Here is a 17,533-nt window from a genome sequence, read left to right as displayed (position 1 = left end):
CACCGGGGGAGAGAGAGGGAGTCATCACCGGGGGAGAGAGAGTCATCACCGGGAGAGAGAGAGTCATCACCGGGAGAGTCATCACCGGGAGAGTCATCACCGGGAGAGTCATCACTGGGAGAGTCATCACCGGGAAAGTCATCACTGGGAGAGTCATCACCGGGGGAGAGAGAGTCATCACCGGGAGAGAGAGATTCATCACCGGGGGAGTCATCACTGGGAGAGTCATCAGCAGGAGAGTCATCACCGGGGGAGAGGGAGAGAGTCATCACCGGGGGAGAGAAAGAGAGAGAGAGAGAGAGAGAGTCATCACCGGGAGAGACAGAGCCATCGCCGGGTGAGAGTGAGAGAGTTATTACCGGGAGAGTCATCACCAGGAGAGTCATCACCGGGGGAGAGAGAGAGTCATCACCGGGAAGAGAGAGAGAGTCATCACTGGGAGAGAGAGAGAGAGTCATCACCGGGAGAGAGAGACACACATCACCAGGAGAGAGGGAGAGGGTTATCACCGGGAGAGAGAGAAAAAGTCATCACCGGGAGAGAGAGCGAGAGAGTCATCAGCGGGAGAGAGAGAGAGAGAGTCATCACCGGGAGAGTCATCACTGGGAGAGTCATCACCGGGGGAGAGAGAGTCATCACCGGGAGAGAGAGAGTCATCACCGGGGGAGTCATCACTGGGAGAGTCATCAGCGGGAGAGTCATCACCGGGGGAGAGAGAGGGAGTCATCACCGGGGGAGAGAGAGTCATCACCGGGAGAGAGAGAGTCATCACCGGGAGAGTCATCACCGGGAGAGTCATCACTGGGAGAGTCATCACTGGGAGAGTCATCACCGGGAAAGTCATCACTGGGAGAGTCATCACCGGGGGAGAGAGAGTCATCACCGGGAGAGAGAGATTCATCACCGGGGGAGTCATCACTGGGAGAGTCATCAGCAGGAGAGTCATCACCGGGGGAGAGGGAGAGAGTCATCACTGGGGGAGAGAGAGAGAGAGAGAGAGAGAGAGAGAGAGAGTCATCACCGGGAGAGACAGAGCCATCGCCGGGTGAGAGTGAGAGAGTTATCACCGGGAGAGTCATCACCAGGAGAGTCATCACCGGGGGAGAGAGAGAGTCATCACCGGGAAGAGAGAGAGAGTCATCACTGGGAGAGAGAGAGAGAGTCATCACCGGGAGAGAGAGAGACACATCACCAGGAGAGAGGGAGAGGGTTATCACCGGGAGAGAGAGAAAAAGTCATCACCGGGAGAGAGAGCGAGAGAGTCATCAGCGGGAGAGAGAGAGAGAGAGTCATCACCGGGAGAGAGAGAGTCATCAGCGAGAAAGAGAGAGAGAGAGTCATCACCGGGAGAGAGAGAGAGTTATCAGCAGGAGAGAGAGAGAGAGAGAGAGAGAGAGAGTCATCACCGGGAGAGAGAGCGAGAGCGTCATCACCAGGAAAGAGAGAGAGAGTCATCACTGAGAGAGAGAGAGAGAGAGAGAAAAACAAATGCGGGGTCAAAATTGGAGACAAACGCACCGATTTCTTCACCCAGAGAAGAGGCGTCCGGCAGGGCTGCAATTTGAGCCCGACCCTGTTCAACATATACATAAATGAATTAGCAGACATGCTGGAGCAAGCGAGTCACCAGGTCTCCGTCTCCTGGATGGAGAAGTGAAATCCCTGTTCTATGCGGACGACCTGGTTCTGCTGTCTCCCACAGAACAGGGATTACAGCAACAACTAGACCTACTCGACAAATACTGCCAAAATTGGGCTCTAACAGTAAATCTAAAGAAAACCAACATCATGATTTTTCAAAAAAGGCCCAGATGTCAGGAAAACAAATACCAGTTTACCCTCAGTGATACCACTATAGGACACACTATGAGCTACACCTACCTTGGTCTAACTATTACAGCATCAGGGAGCTTCAGCATAGCAGTGAATGCACTAAAAGAAAAAGCCTGAAGAGCCCTATATGCAATAAAAAGAAAATTCTACAACATCCAAATCCCAATCAAAATCTGGCTCAAAATATTTGACAGCATAATCCTGCCCATTGCACTGTACGGTAGTGAAGTATGGGGCCCGCTAAATCACCAAAGCTACACTAAATGGGAAAAACACACAATAGAAGCCCTACATGCAGAATTCTGCCGAAGCATCCTTCGCATCCAAAGAAAAACGCCAACAAATGCATGCAGAGCCGAACTAGGCAGATACCCACTGATAATAAACATCCAAAAACGAGCACTAAACTTCCTAAATCACCTCAAATCTAGCTCCCCAGACACCCTTCATTTCAAAGCCTTTCAGACCCAAGAGCTAAACCCAGAAAAGAGTCCCCTGAGTCAGCTGCTACTGAAACTAAGTATTCAGCCGGACCCTGACCAGCCCCAGACCAACACAGCCGTCCAAACACCAATCCGAGTGAACCAAATCATTAAACAATGCAAAGAAACCTACCTGGAACATTGGAACAAAATAACCGAAAGCCAAAGCAGATTAGAATGTTACCGGGCCCTAAAAAGAGAATATAAACTGGCAGACTACCTCACGACCATCAGAGACACAAAACAGAGACAGACCCTCACCAGGTACAGACTAAGCGACCACCAACTGGAAATTGAAAAAGGCAGATACAAGAAATCCTGGCAGCCTAGAGAGAATAGAATATGCGATCAATGTCTGGCCGGCGAGGTTGAAACAGAAATGCATTTCCTCCTAAAATGCGAAAAATTCAACACATCAAGAAACATATTATTCAACAAGCTAAGCCAAACAACCCCAGATTTCAAAGAATTGGATGACCTGTCAAAATTGAGATTAGTCCTGGGAGAAGGAGACAGACCATACCTTGGGGCCAAATATGTAACAACATGTCACAACCTGAGGACTGTTTAAAATTAAGACTGTTTAAAATTAATATTGAACGTACCAAATGAAGTACAAAGACTGTTTAAAATTAATATTGTTTAAAAGTAATATTGTATGTACCCAACAAATGTCAAATCGATTGACACCTACAGAATGTTGGAAAACTGTACCTTTTTGCTATGTAAGCTTTGGCAATATGGTTCTCTGTAAACTTTCATGCCAATAAAGCATTTGAATTGGAATTGGAATTGGAGTCATCACTGGGAGAGAGAGAGAGAGTCATCACCGGGAGAGAGAGAGAAAGTCATCCCCAGGAGAGAGAGAGAGAGAGAGAGAGTCATCACCGGCAGAAAGAGAGAGTCATCACCTGGAGATAGAGAGAGTCATCACCGGGAGAGAGAGAGAGAGAGAGAGAGAGAGAGAGTCATCAGGAGAGAGAGAGAGGTAGAGAGATTACCGGGAGAGAGAGCAAGAGCGTCATCACTGGGAGAGAGAGAGAGAGTCATCACCGGGAGATAGAGAGAGAGTCATCACCGAGAGAGAGAGAGAGAGAGAGTCATCCCTGGGAGAGAGAGTCATCACTGGGAGAGAGAGAGAGAGTCAACACCGGCAGAGAGAGAGAGTCATTACCTGGAGATAGAGAGAGTCATCACCGGGAGAGAGAGAGAGAGAGAGAGAGAGAGTCATCAGGAGAGAGAGAGAGATAGAGAGATCACCAGGAGAGAGAGAGTCATCACCGGGAGAGAGAGAAAAAATCAACACCAGGAGAGGGAGAAAGTCATCACCGGTAGATAGGGAGAGAGAGTCATCATCGGGAGAGAGAGAGCGAGTAACCACTGGGAGAGAGAGAGAGAGTCATCACCGTGAGGGGCATCACCGGGAGATTTATCACTGGGGGAGGGAGCGAGTCATCACTGGGGGAATCATCACCAGGAGAGTTATCAATAGGGGAGAGAGACAGTCCTCACCGGGAGAGTCATCACCGGGAGAGTGAGAGAGAGAATTAACGGGAGAGAGAGAGCCATCACCGGGAGAGAGTGAGAGAGTCATCTCTGGGAGAGAGAGAGCCATCACTGGGCGAGAGAGAGAGTCATCACCGGGAGAGAGAGAGAGAGAGAGTCATCTCCGGGAGAGAGAGCGAGTCATCACCGGGAAGAGAGAGAGAGTCATCACTGGGAGAGAGAGAGAGTCATCTCCGGGAGAGAGAGAGAGTCATCACCAGGAAGAGAGAGAGAGTCATCATCGGGAAAGAGAGAGAGAGTCATTGTAGTGTATGTACCTTGAAGAAGGAACTATATTCTGTAGCCCCTGTATACTGCAGTACCTGTTGAGTCTGTGTTTACAAGTGCAGTTATATTGAATAACAGGACACAGACTACAGAAGTAAGTAAACAGGCCTTTAGTGATTGAGGGTCAGGGCGGAACTGAGGTACACTTTGCTTCGCAGGGTTTATATACCGGTGTGGTCACCACCGGTACCACAAAGTAGTCCACCACCTTAAGGTATCTTCTTAAGGTAGTACAGGTTACATACACTACAATTCCTCCCCTTTTAGCTTAACAGTGGACACCCCCAATTAATACACTACATGGATAACATATATACAATTTACACACAAGAACTGTTCAAAGATTCAGTCTCTGAGGAGGCCTCCTGATCCGGCCCGGATAACGTCTTTCAGGGATCTCTGGTTCCCGTTGCTGGGGTGACTCATCCACTTGATCTCCTATGGATTCAACATCATCCAATACGTTCGAGTCTGAGGTAGATGCTACAGGCTCAATAAGTTCTTCAACTGGTGTCTCTGCCGTAGACATGGGGTCGACCCTTGTTCTCGATTCCACAAGTTGGTCAGCATGACGTCGTATTACATTCTCTCCAATGTCTACCGTGTACATCAAGGGTCCCTGTCGTGCACGAATTGTCCCAGGTTGCCATTTATCATCCCTATAGTCCCTGGCCAACACTGGTTGTCCTATTTCAAAACTATGAGTGGCCTTTTTATTTACATGCTGGAATTGCTTGTTTTCGACTTCCCGTCGCACATTGGGTTTTAACAAATCCAACCGGGACCGCAACCTTCTGTTATAGAACATTATGGTAGGGCATTGATTTGTCACTGCATGCGTGGCGTTTCGATACGCCATTAGGAAATTGTCCACCTTGTGTTGTAGTGGAATATGATCTTCACTCATGGCCTTTATCGCCTTTTTGAATGTCTGTACAAATCTCTCGGCCAACCCATTTGTAGCCGGATGATATGGGACAGATGTATAGTGATTCACCCCATTCTTTTTCATGAATTTCTGGAATTCTTCTGACACGAACTGTGGTCCGTTGTCTGAACATATTTGCTCCGGCAATCCATTCCTTGCAAATATGGTTCTTAGAACTGCAATCGTCTTCTCAGAGGTCGTGGTCGACATCTTAATCACTTCTGGCCATTTAGAATGTGCGTCTACTGCTATCAAAAACATGGAATCCATGAATGGACCTGCAAAGTCGATATGCACACGTTGCCATGGGGCTGAAGGCCATTCCCACGGATGCAGCGGTGCAATTGGAGGTGCGTTCTGAACTTTTTGGCACCCTGAGCAGCTTTTAGTCAGATCCTCTATTTGTTTGTCGATACCTGGCCACCACACATAAGCCCTAGCAAGGCTTTTCATCTTGACTCCCCCCAGATGACCTTCGTGCAATTCTTTTAGAACTCTCTCCCTTAATTTAGGAGGAATATTCACCCTTGCTCCATACATCAATGTTCCTTGACATACGGACAGCTGTTCTCGTCTGGCTGAGAATGCTGGTAACAGTGGTTCGCCATGTGCTGGCCATCCCTTCACTGTCAAGTCGTAGACCCGAGACAGTGTCGGGTCATTTCGGGTCTCTCTCTCAATACCCGCATTGGTGACTGGTAAGCATTCGATGATGGTCGAGTGAAATATCTCGACAGGGTCAACTGCCGGTGCCTCTTCCGCTGTAGGTAGTGGCAGGCGCGACAGCCCATCAGCATTTCCATGTTGCTTTGTACCTTTGAATTCAATATCATATTGATGTGCCCCTAGGAAAAGGGACCATCTCTGAAGCCTCTGCGCCGTCATTACCGGAACACCCTTCTTAGGGTTGAAAATGGAAACCAACGGCTGGTGATCTGTCAGCAGCGTAAACATTTGGCCTTGCAGGTAATGGTTAAATTTCTTAACTCCCCACATGAGGCTGAGAGCCTCCCTATCTATCTGAGCATAGTTGCGCTCAGCAGAGGTCAATGATCTGGATGCGAACGCGACTGGCCTTTCCGAGCCATCTGGAAACTTATGTGAGAGCACTGCCCCGATACCATATGGAGAAGCATCACAAGCTAAGCGAATAGGCAGCGTTGGGTTAAAGTGAGCCAACACTTCCTTAGAGGTGATCAGTGCCTTGCTCTTTTGAAAAGCCCGCTTACAATCATCGCTCCACTTCCATGGTGTTCCCATTTGCAAAAGAGTGTTTAGCGGGTGTAACACCGTGGATAAATTTGGAAGAAACTTCTGGTAATAGTTAACCAACCCAAGGAACGACCTCAACTGGGATACATTTTCCGGAGCAGGAGCTTTCACAACAGCTTCGATCTTGTCAGGTGACTTATGGAGCCCCTCCTGGTCAATGACGTGGCCGCAGTACGAGATTCGCTTTTGAAAGAACTCGCATTTCTGGCGATTAGCTCTTAGCCCATATTCTTTCAATCTGATGAGCACCTTCTCCAAATTCGCGAGGTGATCATTATCGTTACCTCCTGTAATCAGGATGTCATCCAGGTAGCATTGTGTGCCTGGGGTTCCCTGCAATACCTGCTCCATGTCCCTTTGCCAAATCGCTGGAGCCGATGCCACTCCAAAAACCAGCCTATTATACCGATATAAGCCCTTATGTGTGTTGATCGTGAGATACTGTCGTGACGCTTCATCAACTTCCATCTCTAGGTACGCCTGCGCCAGGTCTATCTTGGTGAAGTGCTTCCCGCCAGACAGCGAAGCGAAGATATCTTCAATCCGCGGAAGTGGATATTGCACCGTGTGAAGAATTGGATTAACAGTGATCTTGAAATCGCCACAGATGCGAACCTTCCCAGGTTCCCCCGGCTTGTTGCTCAACGAACGCTTCATGACAGGAAAAATGGGTGTAGCCCATTCACTCCAGTCCACCTTGGACAGCACCCCTGAACGTTCTAGCCCTTCCAGCTCTGCTTCCACAGCAGGTCGTATTGCATAAGGCACCGGTCTGGCTTTGAAAAATTTTGGGTTTGCATGTTCTTCAACCTTGATGGTTGCTGTAATTCCTTTCAGTGTTCCAAGTCCCTGTTGGAACACCTCCTTAGCATCATCTAAGATTTTGGACAGTCGTTTAGGTTTGACATCGTCCTCCTTACAGGCATCCACAGTCAGTGCTTGTATGGAATGCCAGTCCAAATTTATTCTCCGGATCCATTCCTGTCCCAGTAGTGGCGGACTTCCATCAGGTAACACGTACAAGTCAATTTTCTGACTTTCTTTATCATTGTAGACCACATTTACTTTTATCTTTCCTTTGGGGTATACTATTTGCCCCGTGTATGTTTTCAATACAATCTCCGTATCCCTCAGGGGAATGTGCGAGAATAACCTTTTGTAATCTTGCTTATTCATGACCGTTAATGCCGACCCTGTGTCCAATTCCATCTTCACTTGAACTCCTGCTATCCGGAGCATGACCCAGATAGTTTGGTGGTCTGCTGTGTTACCCACATTATGTATTTTCAGACAACCCAATTCCTTACTGCTGGAGTCTGAATCCGTCTTCTGTTCATCCGAACTGTTCGCTGTCACCTTGTGTACTTTTTTGTACTTCTCCTGCGGTGACTTTTTGCTGCTGGTCTTCTTTCCTGACCGGCATACTCTCGCTATGTGACCAAGTTTGCCACATTGCCTGCATTCTTTATCTTTGAACCAGCACTGGTTCTGGTCATGCGTTGTCCTTCCGCAACTATAGCACTTTACTACGTCCAATGCCATTTCATTGGTGCTGAATTCCAGTGGCCTTTGCTGTATCTCTGCAGCACCCCGTGCTGCTGCCTCGTGGGATGCTGTAATGCGGAAAGCTTTGTCCAGCGTAAGATCCTTTTCCTCTAGCAGTCGCTTCTGGGTTCCTTCCCTTAGGAGCCCACACACAAACTTATCTCCCAGTGCGTCTGCTGGTCCTGTTCCGAACTGGCAGTACTTTGATAACTTGCGCAGTTCTGTTAGGAATTCAGCGTTGCTTTCTTCTTCAAGTTGAATTCTTTTGTAGAATTTAAATCGTTCCGCTATCAGCAGCGGCGTGGGGTTTAAATGCTCTTGCAGGATAGTAACAATATCTGCTAAACTCATCCCTACCGGTTTGTCTGGGGTTACCAGGTTCCTTAATAACCCGTACGTCTTCGCACCCATCGAGTTTAATAGGGTTAGTGCTTTCTTATCATCCAGTACATCATTCGTTGTACAGTAAACTTCGATGCGTTCCACATAAGTGGCCCAATCTTCCACATCGTTATCAAAAGCAGTGATGTTACCCGTTTTTGGCATCCTTGCTGAGTTTCTCCTTTCCCTTCGAATATTATTTAACATGATGACTTTTTAATTTTTTAAAATTTAAGATGGCGGCTTTTCCCACACTTGGCGGCTTTTCCCGCGCTTGTCTTCTTCCCCCGCCAACTCAAGATGGCGATTCCCGCGCTGTTGCCGTCCACGCCTCCCAGTGGTCCTTCCTGCCTTTATTTTCCTTGTGCTGCTGCTCTTGTTGCCCCGCCGCTCTCGCGGTCCTTGTGGCCATAAAACGCTTTTCTGGCTGCTGCGCGTCTCTGCCCCGATTGCAGTCCGGCCCCTGACAACGGCTGCGGCCGTGTTCTCCGCCCTTTTCTTCGTTTCCCCCCCCCATCTCCCACTAACAATTCAGCCGACTTCCCCACCGTGCCGCTCGATCGGGCTTACCCGCCGCTGTCGTAGAAGGGATGATCACTGCCTGTTGCTGATGTTGGACTTCGTGGCCAGAAAACCAACCCGGGTTCCCGATGGCCTCCCGTGCGATGCAGTGCTCAGCAGGATGTTGAGGGCGGATGCCCTTTTTCGATGCCCGTTTCTGAGGACGAAGCTTCCTTGGATGCAAAACTGCCGCTAGGTATGATCAGACTCGTCGCCACTGTTGAGTCTGTGTTTACAAGTGCAGTTATACTGAATAACAGGACACAGACTACAGAAGTAAGTAAACAGGTCTTTAGTGATTGAGGGTCAGGGCGGAAATGAGGTACACTTTGCTTCGCAGGGTTTATATACCGGTGTGGTCACCACCGGTACTACAATGTACAGGAGCCGTTAAAAAGTAATCCATCACCTTAAGGTATCCTCTTAAGGTAGTACAGTTTACATACACTACAGTACCAGTAGTGACCACCCCTGTATATAAGCCTGTGTAGTAACTTTGTACAGTAGTTCCAGTTTTGTCTCCATTCAGTAAACACCTGTTATAACCAACTTCTGCAGTCCGTGTCTCAATTACACACGGACATTACATTGGCGACGAACAGATCCGAACTTACCTACAGTTCTGCACCACCTCACGGGGATCCATCCCTGAAGCGAAGTTATTAGAGGTAGAAGCCAGAAGGAAGAAATCCAAAAAGAAAAAAAACTAACAGAAGAAACGGGCGTCGACCGTGGGCAACCGCCCTCTGATTCATCAAATTCGAAGATTTGCAGGAGAGGCTGTCGAGAGCTGGGCTTGGTTATCCAGTCTATGGTGTTCCAGCTAATCGGGCTGGTGGCAGGTAGTACACTGATCCTTCCTGGGCTGCGGCGGGCTAGAGCTTGATCGGGTGGCTTTTCAACGGGGCCGAGCAGCGTTGTCAGGAAGAGGAGAGAGAGAGAGAGGGTGGAGCACACAGGGCGCGGCCGGTGCTACGAAGCCGGGCAACGTACAGACCCGAGAAGAGGGAGGGAAGTGTCCCATAGGGTCTACTCTGACGACGGGAACAGTAATTAAAATAAAAGAAAAAGAAATTAGAAGCGCAGAAAGCCGGGAGGAGCTGCAGTTTGCCACGGGGACCACGGAGAGCGGCGTTGGCAGCAGCGCGGGGGGAAGCGCGTGAAGAACATAGGGCGTCGCCATCAAGGCATAAAAATGCCAGCAACAGCGCTGGCAGCTGCGGAAAAGGCAGAAAGCGTGGGAGGCGCCATCTTAATCCAGCGGGTAAGAAGGCAAAGCGCGGGAGGTGCCATTTTGTTCAATCGGGGAAGAAGGCAAAGCGCGGGAGGCGCCATCTTAGATCTCCAAGATGCCGAAGACTGGCAATATCACTGCCTTTGATAATGCAATAGAAGACTGGACCACGTATGTGGAAAGAGTCGAAGTATATTGCAAGGCAAATAAAGTAGCCGATGAGAAAAAGGCATCGGTACTACTAAACTTAATGGGCGCAAGAACGTATGGCCTATTGCGGAACCTGATCACTCCAGTCAAGCCGATGGCGAAGAGTTTTAACGAAATTGTTGATATCCTACAGGAACACCTAAATCCTACACCGCTGCTGATAGCAGAAAGATTTAAATTCCACAAGAGAAATCAGCATAAAGATGAGAGCAATGCTGATTACCTTACGGAACTACGCAAGCTATCAAAGCACTGCCAGTTCGGAGCAGGACTGGCAGATACCCTACGGGACAAATTTGTCTGTGGACTCCTGAGTGAAGGAACCCAGAAGAGGTTACTCTCAGAGAAAGAGCTGACGCTAGATAAGGCTTTCAGTGTGGCAGTATCGTATGAAGCAGCAGCAAGGGGAGCTGCGGAAATACAGCAAAAGCCACAGGAATACGGCACCCATGAAATGACACGGGGATTTGAAAAATGTTATTGTTGCAGCAGAACAACCCATGACCAGAAGGACTGCTGGTCCAAGGACAAAACATGCAGGCAATGCGGAAAGATGGGACACATTGCATGAGTTTGCAGGTCCGGGAAGAAGACTAACGACAACAAAAAGACTACTAAGGAACAGTACAGGAAAGTACAAAAGATGACGGACAGTAGTTCCGAAGACCAGAAGAGCGATAGTGAATCCGGGAACAAGAGACTAAGCTGTCTCAAACTACACAACGTAATCACAAAAGAGGATCACCGAACCATTTGGGTCACCCTCACGATAGCAGGGTCCCAAGTCAAAATGGAATTGGATACAGGATCAGCCCTGACGGTCATGAATCGACGAGACTACGAGCGGCTATTCTCACATATACCCTTAAAAGACACATCCATTGTCTTGAAGACGTATACGGGGCAGAAAGTATACCCCAGAGGGAAAATAAGGGTGCCTGTCGAATACAACGGCAAGGAAATACAGAAATTGTATCTGTACATACTGCAAGATGGTGGACCACCGTTATTGGGACGTGAATGGATCAGAAACATAAGTTTAGACTGGCACTCCATTCAGGCACTGACTGTGGCTGGTAAAAAGAATGACGACGTCACACCTGGATGATTGTCAAAAATCTTAACTAACGCTAAAGAGGTATTTCAACAAGGACTGGGAACTCTTAAAGGCGTAACCGCCTCGATAAAAATAGAAGAGAATGCAATTCCCAAGTTTTTCAAAGCAAGACCGGTACCATATGCAATTCGCCCAGCCGTCGAGGCAGAGCTGGGGAATCTGGAGAATGCAGCCGTGTTATCTAAGGTAGACTGGAGCGAGTGGGCGACACCCATCGTTCCTGTCATGAAGAAAACGTTAAACAATAAGCCTGAGGAGCCAAGGAAGGTTCGCATCTGTGGGAACTTCAAGGTGACTGTGAACCCAGTCCTTCACACAGTACAGTATCCTCTTCTGAGGATAGAAGATATTTTCGCCTCACTATCTGGAGGGAAACGTTTTAGAAAAATTGACCTAGCACAAGCATATTTGCAGATGGAGGTTGAAGAATCCTCTAGGAAATATCTCACGATAAACACTCACAAAGGTCTTTTCCAGTATAATCAACTGGTATTCGGAGTAGCATCAGCTCCGGCTATATGGCAAAGAGCGATGGAACAAGTCCTGCAAGGGATTCCGGGGACTCAGTGTTACTTGGACAACATCCTAGTGACAGGTGAAAATGACAGTGAACACCTTGCCAACCTAGAGCTAGACTAAGAGAACATGGGCTACGAGCCAATCTCCCCAAGTGCGAGTTTTTTAAGAAACAAATATCGTATTGTGCCCACGTGATTGATGAAGAGGGGTTACATAAGTCCCCTGACAAAATTGAAGCGGTAGTTAAGCCTGAAAATGTGTCACAACTGAGGTCATTCCTCGGGTTGGTGAATTACTACCATAAGTTTTTGCCGAATTTGTCCACAATTCTGCACCCACTGAACACCCTGCTACAAACTGGAGTAGCATGGAAATGGAGCGATGAATGTAAGCGGGCCTTTCAGAAGTGCAAAGGCCTGATCACTTCAAGAGAAGTATTGGCTCACTACAACCCATCACTACCGATAAGACTGGCGTGTGATGCATCTCCCTACGGCGTTGGAGCGGTACTGTCACATAAATCCCTTGATGGTTCAGAGAGGCCGATAGCTTTTGCGTCACGTTCGTTAACTGCAGCCGAGCATAACTACACCCAGATTGACAGAGAGGCCCTCAGCCTGGTGTGGGGGGTGAAGAAGTTCAATCACTACCTGCACGGACAGAAATTTACTCTACTAACTGATCATCAACCTCTTGTCTCCATTTTCAACCCTAAGAAGGGCGTCCCGATAATGACAGCACAACGGCTACAGAGGTGGTCCCTTTCCCTAGGGGCACACCAATATGGCATCGAGTACAAAGGAACTAAACAGCATGGGAATGCTGATGGATTGTCGTGCTTACCGTTGCCGACGGTGGAAGAAGCACCTGCAGTGGATCCTGTGTAGATATTCCACTCAACCATAGTCGAATGTCTCCCTGTGACGAATGCAAACATAGAAAAGGAAACACGAAATGACCCGACACTCTCCAGGGTCTATGATTTAACGGTGAAGGGATGGCCAGCACATGACGAACCACTGTTGCCAGCATTCTCGCCGAGAAGAGAACAGCTGTCAGTGTGCCGAGGAACCTTGATGTGTGGATCCAGAGTAGTAATTCCACCCAAATTGAAGGATAGAGTGCTGAATGAGCTTCATGAGGGTCATCTGGGAGGGGTAAAAATGAAGAACTTAGCCAGAGCGTTTGTGTGGTGGCCGGGAATCGATAGAGAAATCGAAGAGATGACCAAGAGCTGTACAGGATGCCAGAAGGTCCAAAACGCCCACCACAAGCCCCTCTACATCCATGGGAGTGGCCCTCATCTCCATGGCAAAGGGTACACATTGATTTTGCTGGTCCATTTATGGACTCGATGTTTTTAATTGCGGTGGATGCACATTCAAAGTGGCCAGAGGTAATAAAAATGTCCTCAACCACCACAGAAAAAACTATCACAGTCTTACGAACCATATTCGCCAGAAATGGGCTGCCTGAACAGATTTGTTCCGACAATGGACCACAGTTTGTGTCTGAAGAGTTCCGGAGGTTCTTAAAGAACAATGGTGTTAAGCATTACACATCCGCCCCATATCATCCAGCCACCAATGGATTGGCTGAGAGTTTCATTCAAACATTCAAGAAGGCTATCAAGGCAATGTGTAATGAAGACATACCCCTACAACACAAGGTGGATAACTTCTTGTTTGCCTACCGAAATGCGACACATGCGGTTACCAACCAAACTCCAGCCATGATGTTCTTCAATCGAAGACTAAGATGCCGCTTGGATTTGGTTAAAACAAACATCAGAAGAGATGTGGAGAACAGGCAGTTTCAGAATATGAATGAAAGGCCAACCAGGAGTTTCAGGATAGGTCAGCCAGTTTTGGCTCAGGACTACTGCACAGAGAAATGGCAGCCAGGAACGATCTGCACACGGCAAGGACCTCTAATGTATACCGTGGACATTGGAGAGAGCATTGTAAGATGCCATGCTGACCAGGTTCTAGAGTCACTGGAAAACGTCAAATCTACACCACGATCCTATACACCTGGTGATGAAACTGAAGTACCAATTGCATCTACCTCAGAATCGGTGATATTGGAAGCAGACGAACCAAACAACGACGTTGATCCCGAATCAACTTTGCCAGAAGAACCTGATACCCCAAAGAGGCATTATCCGGACAGAATCAGGAATCCTCCTCAAAGACTGAATTTATAATTGATTAACTTCAGCTAATGTATATAGCAACTGTAATTGTAAATATGTCATTTAATTATTAATCGAATGCTATGTACTGTTTAGCTAAAAGGGGAGGAATTGTAGTGTATGTACCTTGAAGAAGGAACTATATTCTGTAGCCCCTGTATACTGCAGTACCAGTAGTGACCACCCCTGTATATAAGCCTGTACAGTAACTTTGTATAGTAGTTCCAGTTTTGTCTCCATTCAGTAAACACCTGTTATAACCAACTTCTGCAGTCCGTGTCTCAATTACACACGGACATTACAGTCATCACCGGGAGAGTCATCACTGGGAGAGAGAGAGCCATCACCAGGAGAGAGTGGGAGAGTTATCACCGGGAGAGTCATCACCGGGAGAGACAACACTGGGGGAGAGAGAGAGTCATCTCCGGGAGAGAGAGAGTCATCACCAGGAAGAGAGAGAGAGTAATCACTGGGAGAGAGAGAGAGTTATCACCGTGAGAGAGAGAGAAACACATCACCAGGAGAGAAGGAGAGAGTTATCACTGGGAGAGAGAGAAAATGTCATCACCGGGAGAGAGACAGAGTGAGTCATCACCGGGAGAGAGAGAGAGTCAACAGCGGGGGAGAGAGAGAGAGAGAGAGAGTCATTACGGGGAGAGAGAGAGAGTCATCACCGGGAGAGAGAGAGAGAGACATCACTGGGAGATAGAGAGAGAGAGTCATCACCGGGAGACAGAGAGAGATTCAAAACCATGAGAGAGAGATAGAGTCATCACTGGCAGAGAGAGAGAGAGAGTCATCACCGGGAGAGTCAGAGAGAGGCATCACTGAGAGACAGAGAGAGAGTCATCACTGGGAGAGAGAGAGAGAGAGTCATCACCGGGAGGGAGAGAGAGAGAGTCATCACCGGGAGAGAGAGAGAGTCATCACCGGGAGATAGAAAGAGTCATCACCGGGGGAGAGAGAGAGAGAGCGTCATCACCGGGAGAGAGAGAGAGTCATCACCGGGAGACAGAGAGAGAGAGTCATCACCAGGAGAGAGAGCGAGAGCGTCATCACCGGGAGATAGAGAGAGTCATCACCGGGAGATAGAGTGAGAGAGTCATCACCGGGAGAGAGAGAGAGTCATCACCGGGAGAGAGAGAGAGAGAGTCATCACCGGGAGAGAGAGAGAGAGAGAGAGTCATCACCGGGAGAGAGAGAGAGTGTCATCACCGGGAGAGAGAGAGAGAGTCATCACCAGGAGAGAGAGAGAGAGAGTCATCACCGGGAGAGAGAGAGACTCATCACTGGGAGAGAGAGAGTCATCACCGGGAGAGAGAGAGTCATTACCGGGAGAGAGAGAGAGTCATCACCGGGAGAGAGAGAGAGAGTCATCACCGGGAGAGAGAGAGAGAGAGTCATCACCGGGAGAGAGAGAGAGAGAGTCATCACCGGGAGAGAGCGAGAGAGAAAGTCATCACCAGGAGAGAGAGAGAGAGAGTCATCACTAGAAGAGAGAGAGAGAGTCATCACCAGGAGAGAGAGAGAGAGTCATCACCGGGAGAGACAGAGAGAGAGGCCTAGAAATTCAGTCTGGACACTTTTGGGGCGCTAAAGTCGGGCGTTCGCTAAAGTTAGCGCCCGCCGGAAAGTGTAGGCCACATCGTCGAAATTCAGTAGAGTTGGCCAAGAGTTTGGCCGAGCGCTGAAACTGGCGTTGCAATGCTCTCTTCAGGCGCTAAGCCGGCAATGCGGCCTGATAAAGCCGAGGCCGGGCGCAGCGCAGGTGCGCTCATGTTTTGATTGACAGCAGACACCCTGACGCCGGCCAGCTCTTAAAGGGGGAAGGGTCGACTTTGACTGCTGCCACGCCCTGCATACTGGAGCCCTGCAGCTAGGCCTCAACACTGCTGGTGGGCCAAAATAGCGCCTGGAGCCATGGAGAGGGCCCGTGAACGAGCGCAGCGCTTCTCAGAGCATGCTCTGAGGGTGCTGATTAATGGTGTCGAAAACAAAAGAGAGATCTTGTGCCCGGACAGTGGCAAGAAGGCTCCCAGGAGCCAGTACAGGAAAGCCTGGAGGAAAATCGCCCGCAGGGTGTCATCCACCTGCGATGTCCCCAGGAGTGCGGACCAATGCCGCAAGAAGTACAACGACCTCACTCGGATGGTGAAGGTGAGTACCCTTTCCAGTGTCCTCCTCATCCTTGCATGTGCACCTCACATTATGGGCAAAGGGACCGCAAAGGACTAATGGGCAGCCCTCCTCCCGCAGCAATGGCACTGGCATGATCATCAATAGCACTTTCTGCACTTAACACACTGGCCAAGCTATTCGACCATGGGAGGCAGTGCACACAGCAACAGGGCACCACACTGGCGAAGCTATTCGACCATGGGAGGCAGTGCACACAGCAACAGGGCACCACACTGGCCAAGCTATTCGACCATGGGAGGCAGTGCACACAGCAACAGGGCACCACACTGGCCAAGCTATTCGACCATGGGAGGCAGTGCACACAGCAACAGGGCACCACACTGTACTTAGAGGCCGTCCTTTCTCTTGCAGGCCAAGCTGGCGTGGAATTTGAGGAGCCAGTTTGCCACCGGGGGAGGCCGTCCCCAGTACCAGGCGCTCAGTGAGCTGGAGGAGAGCGTGTCTCGACTCATGCGTGGCCGGGTGACTGGCCCTGTTGCCATCGGAGATGCGGACCCTGTACTGCGACCCACTGGTAAGGACATGACCGGTTGGACCTCTGTCGTTGCCCTTGCGCTTCAGATCTACATCCTTTCGCACTGACCGACAAATGCGCATAATGCCACCACTCAGGCCTCCCTCGCTGACGCCCTGTCCTCACTCTAAAGCTACTCTTGTGCCTTCCTGCTTTCAGCTGGTGAGGAGGAGGTGGTCCCTGAAGCTCAGAGTGCCAGGCCCTTGGAGGAGGAGGACGACGAGGACCAGGAGGAAGGCGGCACATCGGGGGAACCCTCATCCGCGCCAGGGGATGGCAATGGAGGGGAGACGTCTGGCCTGCAGGAGAGCCAGGGGGAAGTGTTGCAGGGGAGGGCAGATCCTGGGCCCAGTGGGCTCGAGGCACGCGGGAAGGGTCCGGCAGCACGCCGGCCTTCTCCCCAGAGGGGGGAGGTGTTGCAGGGGAGGGCAGATCCTGGGCCCAGTGGGCTCGAGGCACGCGGGAAGGGTCCGGCAGCACGCCGGCCTTCTCCCCAGAGGGGGGAGGTGTTGCAGGGGAGGGCAGATCCTGGGCCCAGTGGGCTCGAGGCACGCGGGAAGGGTCGGCCAGCTCGGCGGCCTTCTCCCCAGAGGGAGAGTCCGCCCTCCAGTCCGGAGACGGTCCTCGCCCAGGAGGTGCGCCTCCTCGATGAGATGTCGGCGGCGTCTGAGCGGCGCCACCAGGAGTTCATGGGGGTTGTGCAACAGATGC

Source organism: Somniosus microcephalus, chromosome 4 (genome assembly GCF_052327205.1).
Source record: "Somniosus microcephalus isolate GS21.2 chromosome 4, FLI_Smic_1.0, whole genome shotgun sequence".
Lineage (NCBI taxonomy): Eukaryota > Metazoa > Chordata > Chondrichthyes > Squaliformes > Somniosidae > Somniosus > Somniosus microcephalus.
This window is presented reverse-complemented; position numbering follows the sequence as displayed.